The sequence below is a fragment of the Arachis hypogaea genome, chromosome 10 (assembly GCF_003086295.3).
Source record: "Arachis hypogaea cultivar Tifrunner chromosome 10, arahy.Tifrunner.gnm2.J5K5, whole genome shotgun sequence".
NCBI lineage: Eukaryota > Viridiplantae > Streptophyta > Magnoliopsida > Fabales > Fabaceae > Arachis > Arachis hypogaea.
Window position 1 is genome coordinate 10310263 of NC_092045.1, and position 13168 is coordinate 10323430.

The window sequence follows — 13168 nt, forward strand, 5'->3', positions numbered from 1 at the left end:
TGCAACAAGGATTTCAAACAAGCATATGCAATTGAGATCAAACAAGAATGCATATGAAGAGAGAAATAGAGTGGAAACATCAAATTACTTTTCAAGGGAAGTAGCAAACAAGAACTTCAAGTTAGGCTATGAAAGAACAGGTCGACTCGAACAAAATCCAAAACACACAACTGAATAGCCTCGAGAAATAGTTTCCAACGTTCCCAAAACCCGTGATTCGCTTTGCTCAAAACTCGCATATTATCTATGATAACTCATTAGTGCTTTCATGTACATAACTTACTAGTATTAAGCCGGCCAAACTTAATATCAGAAATTATGCAACAGAAGACTAACAACGTTAATCAATAGATCGTCATGTGCATAAAGCTCTAATTCTCGTCATTCGACAAGACCTAATACATGACAAAAGCCCAAAGTATGCAATTGAAGCATAGTCAGTCCATTCCTCAGGCTCTACAGGAAGAACTGCTCTGATACCATAATGTAACACCCTAACTACCAAAGCCCACGCTTCCGGCTGCGCGACTCTGATAGCTCGGACATTACGACGACACTTATACTATTTAATACTAAAATATGAGCCTGTTTAAAACTTTTACCACAATATCGTTCCCAAGATTCTCCATTCGATAACGTACATCCATAGATATCATACAACTTACAGAAACTCATAAGGAGTACATCCATATATATATACATACACATATATAAATAATATTACAAACATTATTCAGTACAATCCCTACCCCTCTCACAGAATATATCAAGATAAAGGCGAGGGTACAAAAATAATAATCTAAAGCAATACAGAGCATCTCAATAACAAATAATTAAACTCTTCATAACTTCTGCGCCCAAATCCTGAAAGGGGAAAAATGTAGGGGGTGAGAACATCATCCTCGAAAGGGTTCTCAGTAGAGGGTTTTTGGGAATTACTGTAATAGGATACATGAAGATAAATCGTACCAGTGATTAATAACCATCTTATGCCTCTTTTTCAAAAACAACAGTTTACAAATAAAGTAAAGTCAGAAATCTTTTCTGAAAGAGGAACTGTTCAATTCTCAAAACATCAAAGCATTTCAAAAAGGTTTATCTATACTGAACCAAAATAACCTTTCATATCTTATTCCAAACCAGAACCACAAAAACCGAAATCAACCATCGGCCCATCTCAATCCAACCACGGCCCTAGGCCCAAACAATCCAACCACGGCCCTAGGCCCAAACAATCCAACCTTCAACCAAATCACCACAATCCAACAGAGTTCCAGTTGCAAACACAGATAGGAAGATGCAAGCACAAACAAACAGTTATTGCAAGTAGAACAATTAGCAATTAATCACATAGGCAAAACAAGTACAATATGCACACTCAAACAATGTCACATAGATGCATATGATGCATGCCTGTCCCTAGTGGCTGATGATATCATCTTGTCGGTTATATAGCCAACCCGACAAGTCCTGGTCGCTAACCATTGGACTGTCCCTCTGTCGTGCATCCCCAAACTCGAGTTATACTCGTTTTAAACTTGATCATAAACATGATCCAAATCAATCACCCTCACTGGTGAATATTTACGGGGGTTCGAGCTCATCCGGGCCTTTCACAGTGCCCGGCCACACTTACAACATAGGGTTAACAGAGCTTCGAGTCTCAACCTGGAGCACGTGGTGGCTAGCCACTGCTACTACCCAAGGAAACTCGTACTCAGATAGTGGAAGTGCAATTTCACAACTTATCAATATCTCAGCATAAATGCTTTCATTCTCAATCATGGATCAACATCCATCTCAGCCATCCGGCTCACGGTTCAATCCAGAACCAGCCAATATTCATATCATACACAGCCATTCCGGCTCACGGTTCAATCCAGAACCAATCAATATGTATAAACATACACAGCCAATCCGGCTCTCAACAAAACAGCACTTCCACATTCAAAATCATCAAATTCATGAAATTGGCATTTAAGCCATAAATCATTTTCTCTATTCATTTCACTTTGAAATCAAGTTTCAACTCTTTTCAGCCTTGGCTTTAGAAATCTCGTTTCTTAAATCATCTCAGGCTCATAAGCCAAATTTACTCAAAGTGAGTTTCCTTTCTAAAACAGAGCCACTCTCGGCATTCTCTTTCCAAAACTTCCAAAACCATGGCAAGTTAAGGATTTATTTCAAAGCATTCAAAATCACCCATCCAACAATGGGATTTTATAACAAAAGTTTCTCGGCAGAGTCCCAAGTCTTTAGGGAAGGTCAACCTATATCAATTCCTTAAAATTCATTGAAACTCTTAAAATCATAGATTTCTCGGTTCAAGTAAATAAAACTGAATTTACTATAAAACCGGCCATACAAAACCACAAGTTCCAACCCGGTCCAAAAATCAACTCATTTGAAACAGAACCGGTTCATTTGAATCAAACCACTTTCAAGTTTCTTTTTAGAACCCATTTTTCTAACTCTTCCAAAATGCCTCAAACTTGATTACTCAATCAAAAGTCCAGATTCCTTTGAAATCACTAAAAACCCCTTTTTATATTGAAGTCAATATTAAAGCATCATTCTTTCCTTCAGTGATTCAAACGGTAAAAATAGTTCAGTTGTAAATAAGCCGAACTCAACGTATAAGGTTCATCAAATAAATTAAGCTTGAAAACATAAATATCCTTTTAATAAATCAAATAATACAATTTCTCAAATCCAACCCTTTTTAAATAACCTTACAAACAAGTGTAGGATTTTGTAGAAATTTCGGCAGCACCTCCCCTAAAACTTGGACTTTTGCCACCCGGTTCGGGTCCCAACTAAATCATTTCTCATTCCTTTTCAACAGCTCAAAATCGGAAATCAATTTAAAGCAAGCTAAATCCAATACTCGCCTCAGTGGCGTATCTCAAGGATACCATTTCAAAATCAACTCAATATCAATCGATATAACTCATTTCCAAAGCTTTAAAGAAACGGTTCAATAACAAATCATTTGTCCAAAACCAAATCAATTAAAATAAATCAGGCTGAATTCAAAAGTGCATTCGACTTTTCCCATCATTACAATAATTGACTCAATTCGAACCAATCCTCAACGGTTAAACTCAGATTTCAAATCTTTAAGGAATCAACTTCAAAACATTATATTTCACAAAGCCGCACAACAACTCAGCCAAACCAACATCCATAATCATTCAAGTCAATCAAATAATACATAAGGCAGATACAATCACCAAATACACAATATCCTACATCAGTATCCATATGTAATAATTCCAATACACAAAACATAGTTTTTGGAAAGCGCCCCTACCTCAAAACGCAATTCCATAACTCAAACACGTCACAGAGTCCTTTTTCGCCTCAACCCGAAATCATCAACAACCGAAATCTCAGCTTCAATCCACATCCGCAATAATCATAGCGACACTAATCGCAACATACAATAATCAGGACTCGACCCCACGTTATCAAAACTCATATACATTAACCGAACACAACAGAATACTAACGCGAGGCTTTTCGAAACATAAATACTTACTGAACTAGCGAAACGAAGCAATTGCGATTTCGAACCGGCGGCAGCAACAGCTCCGGCGGCGGCCAGAACTCTGGTGGGTCAACTAGAAAAATCGCACAGCATCAAAACCATCTCGAAAACCAAAAAGGTAGAAACCTCAAATGAAACCCTTACCGGCAAACATTTCCGGCGACGGCAGCAAGGTCTCAAGTGGCAGAAACTCTGCCTGGAGCTTCAGCGGTGATCCCGGAAGTCATAGAACCATCTCCGGGCGGTCAGAACACAGGGCGTGGCTTCCTCCTCCAACCGTGGCACCTGCGGCGGCCTGAATCCTTTTCCGGCGACGGTGAGAACCCCAACAGTGCGGCGCGGTTCACTCTGCCCCATAGCACAACGGCGACCGGACCTCCAACTCGCGTCTTCTTCTTCCCCAGCAGCGACGAAACCGCACCTCCTCTCCAGTCTCAGACGTGAGCTCTGTCTCTCTGCCACCCACCATGTTTGACGGCGACGATCCCTACCGCAGTGGTGAGGATGCAGCTGGATGCGCGACTGCTCCCCTCCTTCGCGTCTCTCCCTGCGCGACTCCAACGGCGGCGATGGCGGCGCCGTTGGAATACATGGAGGCAGTGGCGGTGACAAGGATGGAGCAACGAGCGGCGGCTTCGAGATCTCCAGCGACAGAATGGGGTGATGGTAGCAGAATCGCGAATGGGCAGAGATGAACGGCACGGCTTCACGGCGGCAGTTCGCGGGCGGACTGAACGACGGTAGCACGGCGGCGAAGCGTGGGTCGATCTCCCTGGTTCGCGAGCTCTCTCTCTCTTCACCCAGAACTCTCTTTTCCCTCAGCTCGCAACGGCGGCGACGGTGGCAGTAACACCCACCGCGCCGCCTCCCTCTTCTCTGATCTCCCGTTTCTCTCCTCCCTTTCTCTTTTTCTTTCCTTCATGGAAACAGAAAGGAAACTGTGTGTGGTGTGAATGAAAGGAGGAGGGAAAACAGTCAAGTGTGGCGGCTGGGTTTGGGAGCTGAGTGTGTGTGAAAGGGAACCGGGTCGGGTAATGGGTCACTGGGTTAGGGTTTCATTATTTTGAAAATTAGGGTTAGGGGTAATTCGGTAATTTCACATAAAATTGGGAATAATATAGTAATTGAAACCCAAATTAAATCCAACACTATTTGTACATAGAAAATACTATTTGTTCATCAATATCACAATTACTTTCAATAAAATGTCCAAATCAAATAATTAGAAATAATATACTTAATTTCTTCATATTCCAAAATAGCAGTACTAATATTCAAAATATTACTCATTTAATCAAAATCATGAAAAATCCATATTATTTCATAACTGCCAACTTTATAATTTAAATATAGAAAATAACCCAATAATTATAAAATTGGATAATAATCATAACTCGTCTCAAATTCAATAAATCAAAACTTGCCTTAATTATCTATAATAAAATAATCTCTGAAATTAAGGCTATAAATAACTGTAGGATTTAAAACTTGCTCATAATAAGACTTTTCAAAGATTCTGGGTCTTACATTCAATAATTTAGCATATTATAAAATGTTAATATTACTCTCATATTACTGATGTAGTACGTTAAAAATATTCTTTAGCATTCTTCTAAATATCCCATAGAGTAAAAGAGTAAGTGTTTTCTTGACTTATAAATTTTAAAGAATAACCAATTTTTTAACAATTAAAAAAATATTTTAAGAAGCTAGTGAAAAGATATGTTATTTTAAGGGAAAAACAACTATTTGTACCCATGAACTTTACGAATGCTGATAAAAGTACCCATTAAAAAGGAAACTAATGTTGTATCCATCAAAGATGGATTCCGTACGATAAAAGTACCCAAATCCAAAATTTATGTTGACTTTTTAATAAAATTTCAGAATTACCCCCACCATTATCTTCAACCCCTCCCCTCTTCTTTCCCAAATCTCAAACACCTCCATTGCCTAAAAATCCTAATCTCAATACCTAAAAATCCCAAATTATCATTTTTCCAACCCTAATCTCAATATCCCTTTCAACAAATTTTAACCATCTATTAATTCTTTTCATCAATTTTACCACAAATCTTATGTCCAGCACCAAGCATAGTATTTCTTCCATGACTGGTGAGCCTAACCACTGCAACTGTAGCTTGTGTTGCTGCCACAACAGCATCAGCTACAGCTGCAGTAGCAACAGCAACAGTAATGGCATGCTTGTTCTGCTCCTTCTCTGTCTTATTGTAGAAAGATTGCAACCAAACTGCTTCAACTGGAGAAATGTTTGATGGAATGGTAGCTGGATTGTGACACAGAATTCTAGAATTAGTTAAATTTCTCTGAGCAGCAGAAGTAGTAGAAGAAGATGAAGAGAATTTCATGCTTTTGGGGTCTTCATAGTTTGAATTTTTTTGTTTGTGTTGTTGTTCTTTGTCTCTTCTTATCCCAAAGAAGTGGTAAAATTGATGAAAAAAATAAAGAGAGAGTTGAAATTTACTAGAAGATGTATTGAGATTAGGATTGGAAAAATGATAATTTGAAATTTTTAGGTATTAAGATTAGGGTTTTTAGGCAATGGAGGTGTTTGAGATTTGGGAAAGAAGAGAGGAGGGGTTGAAAATAATGGTGGGATAATTTTGGAATTTTATTAAAAAGTCAACATAAATTTTGGATTTGGGTACTTTTGTCGTACGGAATCCATCTTTGATGGATACAACGTTAGTTTCCTTCTTTAATGGGTACTTTTGTCAGCGTTCGTAAAGTTCATGAGTATAAATAGTTATTTTTCCTATTTTAAGATTAAAGTTAAAAACAAAGCATGAAGATATAAGGTAAATTACATAAATAAATATAATGGACTAAATATTACATGAATGTTGCTTTCAATTTAGTTCCATATTTGTCTTGTTTTTATTTTATGTAAATCGTTGCAGAGTAATACGATTTACAACTTACATATAAATTATTGGAAAGTTATCACGTAGTGTACGATTGCGGAACTTCATGTTCTTGTGTACTATCAAGTTTTCAGTAATATTTTTGTCTTCTAGTGAACTTTGGAATTACCATATTAACCTTTGAAGTAGATATAAAATTATTCAATTGGTCAGTTAAGAATAGTTCACATTCAAATATTTGTGGCTTAATTAGTGCCTTAGTGGTCTAGTTTTTGACTCAGTCAAAGTGTATAAGAGTAACTAAGTAGGTGATGGAACGGCTTCTCATTTGCAATACACAATATTTAAAAATATTTTGATTTTTATGTAAATTTAAAACAATTATTTTACATATTAATATTATTATAGAGCAATAACTAAATATGTTAAAAAACTAATACTGATAAAATTAAACAATTTGTTAATAGGAAGAAAATTAAGTATAATTAGAGTAGATATTTATATAATATACAAAAAAATTCTATTTAATCTATATTTATAAAATCTTTTAAGTTTATTCTTTATTAATTTATTTAATTTGTATTCATTTTATTTTATTACAAAAATATTCTTGAATAATTATTGGAGATAAAAGATAAAAAAATATAATTATAAAAAAAATGGTGTTAAAATTTAAATATGACTATATATATATTTCTCAAAATTATTTTTTCTTTGTACTTTTTTTCTTTATTTGTCTTGTTAGTTTACTATTATGTTATTGTTTTAAATTATAGAGTAAAGTATCATTTTTGTCCCTAATGTTTGGGATAAGTTCTAAAATTGTCTCTAACATTTTAATCGTTCTATTTAAGTTCCTAACATTTTAAAATTGACTCAATATTGTCCTATCGTTAGGGATCCGTTAACAGAATTGATGGCGGGACAAAATTGAGACGATTTTAAAACGTTAGGGGACTTAAATAGGACGAAAACGTTGGGGACAAAAATGATACATAAAAATAAATTTTAATTTAATTTTATCTTTCAATAATATTAATTTTTTACTGTACATAGTATTCAATTATTTTTTAATTACATCTAAGTAAATTACACTTAATCACATTATTTTTATTTTAAATAAATTTATTTTTTATAATTTTAAAGAATTTTGATACATTAGAGACAAAAGATATAATTTATATTTTATTGTATATATATTATTATTTTTTTCTGCAAATTTATATACTAGTCATTTTACAAACATTTCATGATAAGTAAACATCTTTAAAAGTAAAATTATAAAAAAAATTAATTTATTTAGAATGAAAGTAATATGATTAAGTGTAATTTACTTAAATGTGATTAAAAAATAATTGAATACTATGTATAGTAAAAAATTGATATTATTGAAAGATTAAATTAAAATTTATTTCTATGTATCGTTTTTGTCCCCAATGTTTTCGTCCTATTTAAGTCCCTAACGTTTTAAAATCGTCTCAATTTTGTCCTGTCGTCAATTCTGTTAACGGATCCCTAACGGTAGGACAACATTGAGTCAATTTTAAAACGTTAGGGATTTAAATAGGACGATTGAAACGTTAGAGACAACTTTAAAACTTTTCCCAAACATTAGAATAACAACAATACTTTACTCTAAATTATAATATGAAATTAAGTGCAGTCTTTTTTAAAAGTAATATTTAAACTATATTCTCTTATTACGTTGTTTTAGTTCTTTTGTATTTTTAAATTTGTTAATTTTTTTATATATTTCTTGTTACTTATTAGTATATCCATATATATGACTATGAGAGATTATAGGGTATCAACAATTTTTAGTATTTTTTATTATTTAATCAGTATAATTATTAAATTATTTTTAATAAATAAATTTTATTAATTTATGTATATAAATTCTAAAAAATATAAATACAAATGATATTAATTTATGTGTACAAAATTCTAATAAATAAGAGAAGAAATATTTTAATTTTAGTTATTTTATTTATAATTATGCTATTGTATAATGTAACATGGTGATTTTATTAATTATATATAAAATTTTAATATAGGTTATATCTTTTTAATAATTATCAAAATATATTTATAAAATAAATAATATATCTTTAATAATTATTTAAAAACATCTATGCAACAAACAGCATATCCATATATATGAGAAATGATAATACCACTCTCAAATTAATAAGTAATAACACTACTTTTTTTTTAATTATACTTTTTTATTTTATCTTCTTTTAAATATATCTCCGATAATTATTCAAGAATATTTATATAATAAAATAAAATTAATACAAATTAAATAAATTAATAAATAATAAAATTTTAAAATATGAATTGAATATATTTTTTGAGAGTCAGATAAAGACTCTTAAAACGCATTTTTTTTAAAGATATTTTTCAGTAATTAAAATTTAACATATATAATCAATTAAATTATGTTATTTTTGTCAAAATTAGGCTAGACAAATTGATTTAACCAAAAAAATGGTGAATCAAATCTTGAACTGGTCTAAATTAATATTATTTTTTAATAAAAAATGACTACAATATCCTTATTATAGAGAATGATTAAAATACTCTTATTATATATATATATATATATATATATATATATATATATATATTAATTTTAAAAATTCTAAATCTTAACCCTACAATAGAAAAATAAAGGACTAAAATTTAGGATTTTCAAAATTAATATATATAATAAAAATATTTTAGTTATTTTTTATAATAGGGTATTGTAGTCATTTTTTATAAAAAATAATATTAATTTAGACCAATTCAAGATTTGACTCACCATTTTTCAGTCAAATCAATTTATCTAGCCTAATTTTGACAAAAATAACACGATTTAATCAATTATATGTGTTAAATTTTAATTATTAAAAACCATCTTTATAAAAAGACATTTTCAACGTCTTTATCTGAATGGCTCCCATATTTTTTTGTACATAGCATGAATATCTATCCTAATTATACTTAATTTTGTCTTTATTAAAAATTCATTTAACTTTATCCGTATTAATTTCTTAATATATTCAATTACTTTTCTATAATAATATTAAAATGTAAAATAATTATTTTTAAATTTATATGAAAATCAAAATGTTTTTAAAAGTTCTATATTATAATAAAAATGTTGAGCTGTTTCATCATTTATCCGTGTAGCTAATATTTTTTTATAAAAAAATTTTATATCATGGCATCACACAAAATTTTGAGTTCAATTTCCATTGAAACCAACAAAAATGTAATTAAAAGACCTAATACTATATCAGCTTAGCTTACATACAAGTCAGTAAAGTACCTTTAAATAGAGTTACTTTTCAACCGGCTTGGGCAAGCAACGAAATTTGGAACCATTATAAACTGACCAAAGTATGAATCGGTTGCATGCTCAGCATGAGTTCTTGCAGGTGTTGTCTACATTAAGAATTTTCCATCAATCTAAGCCATTTATATTTTTTAAAAGTATATCTGAAAGGTTTAAAATAGTGGAATCAAGTGTTCCGATCAAGTACAATAGAACACTTGAACATCTTCCTAAATTATTATACCGTACCATAATTTAATATGTCGTTGGCCTATTGTTTATTAATGAGCATATTTCGAGTGCATAACGTTAGTTGATAAGCACAAGATAAATATACTCAAGAAAATGGTGAATTGAGTATTAGTGAAAAATTAAAAACTTTACAGAATATAGATAGAAACTTAAAACTGTGAAAATGTAAACTTGTGAACAAATGCAACATACTTTTATTTTTTGTGGGGTTATAAAAGAACTTCAAGCATTTAAACCACATACTTAATATTTTTTCTATCACTTTTATAAAATAAATGAAAGCTTAAATGCAAGTGATTTCGTACTAGAACTCTTTCAAGAAATTGAACAAGTTTCCAAGAACTTATAAGGAGCTAACTTTCCACACCATTTTAGAAATGTAAATAGCAAGAAATATAAAGATTTTAAGCATTAAAAAAAATATGCAAGCACGACATATTCTGGTTCGATGTAACCTCTTCAGCTACGTCCAGTCCTCCCCACCAAGGTGCAGATATTTTCACTATATAACCAAACTTATAAGATGCTTAATAAATCGCTACAGGATAGAGCACTTGATGAACACTTCACAATATATGATTACCACTTCAATTAAACCACTCGACTAAGAGACTTCTTTTCAAAGAACTCGAGGTAATACCAACTTCAAGTGTTTTTCCTTGACTGCTTAATGATTCTAGGTATCCTCATTGATTATAGTGTTTAGCAAGTCTTGCCACTTAGAGAAAACAACCTCTAAGTCTCTCAACAAACAATAAGAGCTACAAAACTTTTCTTTTACAATATGTGATAATGAACTTCATAAATAATGAACTATTTCAAAAGAGTATATCATTACAAATAAAATACTATGAGTAATCTCAAGCATCTCTCAAATGTTTATGAAAAACAATTTGAAAACTTATGAAATTTAATTACAATGAAAGCTTATAGCATGAAAGAAAGTTGTGTATTGAAACAAAGGACCAAGACCTCTATTTATAGGCCTTGATACACTCTTGGTAGGATCTTGTGTCTATAAAGATGTATAGGATCGATCCTCAAAGTTAGGGATCAATTATCTAGTTCAAATTTGCACGAAATATAGGACTTCAACACGTGATGATTGATCCTCCCTTTTAACATAGGGATCGACCCTCCCTTTAACATAGGGATCGATCCTCCAAGTTTATTTTTCAGCAAAATTGAATTTCGAATTATGGTGCCTTGTGCATGATTGGATTGAGTCATACTCCCCATAATCTATCATAAACATATTAGGATCATCATAACACAGTCCATTCTCATCCTCAATCATGAAATTTTCGAAATCATTAGTTGAAAAATATTTTACTTTGATTGAAACATGATTTTAACTTGATAGATAAATTTGATTTACCTTTGACAAGTAAAAACTAAAGTCCTACAATTAAATTTTGCTTGTTAGACTTCTCCTTGTCATATGATCATCATTGCATGCATGATTGATTCCTTGATTAGCTTGTGTTTGAGTTTGATGCAAGAATTCCTTTGTAAAAATCTGTTTTCACCTACCGTAAAAATAGTAAATTTTTTTTTATATCGAATTTTCGTTAAAACTTCTTTTTTCTTTAAAATCACTCATCAAACTTGATGTTATATCATATAATCTATGTCATATAGTGATATTTTTATTTACCATATAGGAAATCAAGAGATTAGGTTAAAAACAAGTAAAAAATTAAGTTTGTTACTTTTCAAAAAATACTAGTTATGTTACTAACGAAAATCACATATTGTCATTCATTGAAACACGTAAGCAAACATATGATGAAAGATTAAGAATATGCATTCAACTAAGATAGCATTTCTAGCTATTTTTTCCTTTTTGATAATGACAAATGTGTTATGTTTTGAAAAGCACACAATATAGCAAATAATAGAACAAACTTGATATTCTTAAAATTTTCAAAAAGACTGCAAGAGTTCCCCCTAAAACTAAGTATATCGGTTTGTAAAATCCTTTTGCATGCGAAAGTTTTGAAAAATAACGTTTTCAAAAATAAAAGATGTTCCCCTTTCAAAGATATTTTATGTTCTCCTTAAAATTTATTTTTTGGAAACATAGCATATATAAGTTTTTGAAAACCATCTTTAATCAAACAAATTTCAAACAAGTTTTAAAACATACTTATTTTTCTCCTTTTGGCAATAGCAAAAAGAAAGGACAATAAGTTCACATACATAGTACTTGCTTCATAAAATATTATCTTAGCATTTTATTAATCTATCATTAGTCAAATAATCATTTAATCATTTGTTATACTACTCGACATATAAGCAAACTATAAGCAATTAAAGCATGATAGGCATTCAACCATAAACAAGGAAATATAACCAAGTTTAAGCATTCAACTTAAAAATATCATAAGGCATAATGAAAAACCTAAGCTTACTAACATTAGTCCATAAACATAAAGATATAAAGTGCAAGAAATAAAGTTCTACATGCTTCACCAACAACAATCATTCATCCACAAGTCTTCATTCTTGAGGTGGTGGCTTGTGAATTCCAAAGTGAGCAAACATTGCATCCAACTGTTGTTGTTGATTTTTAAAGCATCATTCCTTGCTCTTGTAATCCCTTCATTTGCTCTTCATAGTTTTTTGTCATGGTGGTATAGAGAGAAAATTGATGAAGTCTTACTTGTTCAATATTATCCATGCATTCTTGAATTATTAGTGGAGGTGTAGGTGGTGGTTGTGTACTTGAGCTCCCTTCATCATCTTTCTTTCTTTCTTTCTCTAAAAGTGTGAGCTCCAATAGGCCATAAAAATATCTTATAGACTCTTTGTTCATACTCAAAGTCTATGCGACATTTCTTCAAAATTCTCATAATTGCCAAGGGATATACTAGACCTTTGTCACCTCCTTGGCATTGCAACATATGAGATCTCACAAAATAAACCCAATTGACTTCTTTCTTTTAATAAGAGCATAAAAAAGTACATAAGTATTAAAATACAAAGTAGTATGGCTTGTCTTTCCTAGATTTGAGTACCCAAGAAATAAGATAATGAAAAAATCTATATTGAAGCACCATATTAGTGACAGCTGGCCTATTTGATGAACATTTTCTACAGAGATTAGTTAAGTTAGCTCTTGCTAACAATTCATCTTCATTATAATCTTCCTATTTT

The 13168-nt window shown here is 31.4% G+C and overlaps 1 long non-coding RNA gene across 1 annotated transcript; it reads right to left on the bottom strand.

The window, feature by feature from the left end:
- Positions 1 to 596: 596 nt before the first annotated feature.
- Positions 597 to 4579, bottom strand: LOC112715128 (uncharacterized). The gene is made up of 4 exons (XR_003159476.3): positions 3695 to 4579; positions 3542 to 3623; positions 3314 to 3429; positions 597 to 864 (listed from the first exon to the last, which is right to left on the bottom strand). It is a non-coding gene; the product is annotated as an uncharacterized lncRNA (long non-coding RNA).
- Between the last annotated feature and the right edge of the window lie 8589 nt (positions 4580 to 13168).